Here is a 4896-nt window from a genome sequence, read left to right as displayed (position 1 = left end):
TGTTGGCATTTGCCCTAGAACTGAAAATTTATGCCCACACAAAATCTTTAAGGAAATATTTATAACAACTTTGTTGATAATTGCCAAAGCTTGTAAGCAACAAAGGTGTCTTTCAGGAGGTGAATGGATCAATAAACTGTGTCATTCAGACAATGACTTTCTTTTTCATTGTAAAAAAAGAATGAGTGATCAAGTCACAGATAGTCATTAAGGAGTGCTAAATGTCTGCCAGAAAGTGAATAAAGTTGTTATTAAAATTTTATATACAGAATGCTTCAAACCACGGGGCATTCTGGAAGAGGTAGCCTTGGAGATACTAAAATGCTTTCATGATGACAGTTGACAGGAAGGTGAGAAAGGATCTGTGGCAAAGAAGAGGTTTTTAGCATAATGACACTATATGTTGCCATTATGATGTATACATATAATCAAGACAGTTTTTGAAACACAAAACAAAACAAAACAAGAGGGAAACTTTGTGTCAACTATGGACTTTGGCTAATAATGTATTATGTAGATCATCAATTGCAACAAATGTATTATTCTGGTGAAGGATGTTGATAATGAAGAATATTAAACATGTTACAGAATAGGAAAAGCATGTTAAATATCTATCTCTAGTTTACTTAAAGACTACTCTAAAAATAGTCTTGATTGAAGAAGACAAAAAGAGGATCTCTGCCATCTTTCAGCATCTTTCAAGAGTCTGTGGGTCATTTTAGTGGGAGGTTGAATTGAGAAACTAATATCTAGTCATTAGATCAATTATGCTCAGTTTCCGTTATCTTTACTTCTAGGCTTTTTTTAACAGACAGGATCAGGGGACACACACACACACACACACACACACACACACACACACAGAGATAACTACAAATCAAGTGAATATTACAGGATTCATCCCAATCTCCCTTGTTCTTGTATTTTTAACCCCATGTTATTAAAGGGAAATTCCTTATCTCATTACTTTTATTATGCCTATTCATTTGCTCAATGTCATATTATACAAATCTAAACCCTATAATTTTTGGGGGGAAACAATCTTTGTAACTCAATTCAATATTTGTTAACATATTTTTTCTTTAGGATGTAAAGTAAAAATCAGATTTGAAAGTCTGACTTAATAATGATATGTTAGTCCCTTATAAATGTTATATTGTTCATTTGAATTTAGTTCAAGTATCCTTGGTATTATTCAACTGTTCTTGATATTATTCCTTTCCAACTCCCATATACTTATTTAATTTATTTTACTTAAATGCTCTAGGCTTGGGATTTTAGCTCAGAAGTTGTGTGCATACCTTGTATATGAAGACCTGTGTTTACTCTGCAGAAACATATACATTTACAACACCTACATATATGCAATCTCCGAAAATATTAACACTTCTCTAAAAATATACTTTAAAAAGAATTTTAAAAATTTCAAAGAATTTTTCAAAAAATTATCATGCCCCAATTTCTTCTTCTCTATTAACATATATTTCAAATAATCAGTCAACCAGATAACCAACTTTTATTTTATGACATATCCATTCTATATTTATTTTTTGGGAAAATATATGCATATGAAAGTTTATTGGTTTTCTGCTTTCTTACAGAAAAAAAAAACACCCACTATATATAAAGTGTGCTAAAATTTACGTTTTCATTCAATAATATATTTAAAAAATGCTTTTTATTGATTCATGTAGGTCTCTCTCATTCTTGTCCCTGCTGTATAATGCTCCATTGTATGCAGTTGTCAAAATGCATTGAATCTGCTTTATATATGTGGAAATCCATATGCTTACAATTTTGAAATTACTAATAAATAATTCAGAGCAAAGTTTTGTTGTTTTATTTGGAGTAAAAATCATGACATTTAAACAAACTTTTTCTTGTTCTCAAGTTAAATATAAAGTATCAAAAGGTATTAACTAATTTTTTATTTGTAAAAACGAAGTTTCATTGCAATACGTTTGCTTGCAGAAAAGCAATGTAAGGATTTGATGGTCTGGAAAACTGTAACTGTACATTTTGTGTTCTGGAAAACTAACTGTACATTTTGTGGAAGTAGAAATTGTACCAGATATTTGTATAACAGCAAGGCAAGTGTGGTCTCTAGGAAGTACAGGTAAAGTTGATTAGATTGTAGTGTATACTTAAAAGCTGAATAATGCACTCTTGTAAAACACTCTTCAAAATTATTTAACTTCCCATGATATCATCACAGCATTTGCAAAAAAATCTTTAGTGTTATCTTTTCCTGTCACATGACTAGAGCAAACAAAGAAATTCTTATCTTTTTGTTTCTATTCTTGCCTTTTATAAAATAGCATTAAGCACCATTTCAAACTTTTGCATTAAAGGTTCGGTTTGAGGTAAAAAAGATTTATTTTGTATTTTAAACAAATATTTTTTGCTAAGTTATAAAGCAAAAAAGAAACACCCCTAATTGAATTGTCTAGCATCTTATATGCATAGAAAAATGTATGTTTAAAAATAATTTCCTCTGTATTTTCCCATTTAAACATTAAATGTGAAACCCTAGGTGAAAAGGACCAAGCAAGAATTTTACTGAACTTATTTTACAAAATAAAAAACAATGACATAAAAGGGCTTAAATAATTTTTCTGAGGCATATAATTCTAGATTAAATCCTGAACTAGAATCCAAGGCAACTATAAAATGGGCATATTTACTTCATAGGGTTGTTGTGGTAATCAAATAAGGTAACCAACTTGAAAATAGCATAGCTATATTATTTTGACACAGCTTTCTAAAAACTTACTCATTTTATTGGGATTTGGTGGTTGTATAAAACTTCTTCATATTTTAGTATATGCATATATGTAAAATTAGTCTAAGAGCTATAAATCATACAGCAAGACTTCAAGTGTTCATATTGAGAAATATTTAGTAGACTGAACTTGTACCTCTAGAAACAGGTGATGAAGACATATATCCACTGTGGGATAATTAACAGCATTATATGTTGTACAGAACTTAGACCTTGAAACAAACCTCATTAAAAGGTGCTTGATCTTAGTTTTAAACCTTTAAGTATTGCTTCTTTAAAAGTGATCAATGTATGTACTGGCTACTTTACTTATCCCACTATGAGATTCACACAACTTTGATCTAACTTTCTTTGATTTAACACTGCAATTAAGAAGATTTGGTTCAAAGTAAAAGCTCATTGGTTGATGTTTTACACTGATGTGATAATGTTTACACAGATGTGCTTTGAAATCTTGATTATGGTGGATTTGGGGGTCCTGCCACAAGACAGACTGTTGTTATTTAAAAAGGTGAAATAATATGACATTTACCTGGTACAACCTTTAAAAAAGACTTAGCAATATACATTTCTAAAGTATTTTAACTGTTTGTTGTTTTTAGCTCGTGTTTTTGCCTTATTTCATATCTATCAACAGTAAATCATTTGCTTTAAGTACTCTTTTAAAACTTAGTTGAACAAGGGTCAGCGCTTAGGGCCGTAGTGATGAAAAGGTGTAACTTTACCTACTTTAAAGCACCTGCCAATTAATTAGCAAATAACTTTTCAGAGCAACTGAAAAGAAATAGACACATCTGTATGAGCTCTCAAGTTTAAGCATTTGCTGGACAAATTATGAAATATTACCAACAAGTTAGCCTTGAGAGACTCTCTAGAACTTTTTATACAAGAAAAGCATGAATCTGTCAAAGGATTCTCATCTCTTCTGCCACTGGACAACCTTAAAGCGATCTTGAATTTAGCTAGTGGCCCCAAAATAGATTTAAGGTCAGGTGAACATCTAGCTACCTCCTTCATTTGAAAGACTTTTTATTTCATAAATAAGTACAGACACTTTTAATATTTTTTAACATTTTATTTCTCAAAATACAGCAAATTAACGCCATATTTTCTTTAGTTGCCTTTATCATCGAAATGTGGAACACCCCCAAATCTAACCTTAAAATACAAAATGCAACTAAGAGGAATTACTCCTAGACTGGATGGGTCCAGAGGTATGTGATCTTTTATGATACTATTACAAATATTCATTTGTTATTCATGACAAATGTAATTGATGGTATCTTTTTTTCAGCTTACTGGATTTATCTTTAATCCCCAGATTCAGGATTACATTGTGTCATTTACTTAATGTTAATTAAAAGTCCATGATCTTAGTGTCCAGTTAAAAACTTTCTTATACATATAAGACAATCTGGGTAATATCATGTGCTATCTGAGTAAAGATAAACATTAAACAGAACCTGGGAAGGGTGCATCTGTGTGTGTGTGTGTGTGTGTGTGTGTGTGTGTGTGTTCCTAACTTAACCTTGATTATGTAAAGAAAATCCCCCATCTAAATGATAAAAGAAAAGAGCAATGCGTGCACAGTTTATTAGTGTTTTAAAATTAGTGAGTTAAACTGTCAAAGCTTTGATTTTCCTTTCATGTGTGTCTGGGCAGGTCTAAGCCTCAGGTAACGCCCTTTTTCCTTCTCTCTCTTACCTTTCTTTGCACCTGTCCACTGCAGGCTCCCAGTAGCTCTCAGGAGTCCAATCTCCTCTTCTCTCCTTTTCTTCCTCCTACCCATCCCCTCTGCCCCCCCCCTGCCCGTCCTCTCCCCCTACAATCTCCCCTTTCCCCTCCCCCTTCTTCTATATACCTGCCAAGCTTGGCTCCTTTCAGCAGCGATCTATCACTGCAAAGGAGCTCACATCAAAGGCGACTGCCCAGCAGCAGCAGCTCAACAGCATCACGGTTGGTTGGTCCAAAGACAACCCCAAAGAGGGGCTTTGCTTCGTCTCCCCGAAGAAGTTGCTGGCTAGCTTTGGCCAAGTGTGGGCATGATTTTTGCGACTGCCAGGATAGAGAGAAGCGTCAGGGGTCTCCTTTGGTCCCTTGCGAAGAGCCAAAAA

This window comes from Suncus etruscus, chromosome 4 (assembly GCF_024139225.1).
Source record: "Suncus etruscus isolate mSunEtr1 chromosome 4, mSunEtr1.pri.cur, whole genome shotgun sequence".
In the NCBI taxonomy this organism is placed as follows: Eukaryota; Metazoa; Chordata; class Mammalia; order Eulipotyphla; family Soricidae; genus Suncus; species Suncus etruscus.
Note: the sequence above shows the minus strand (reverse complement) of the source record.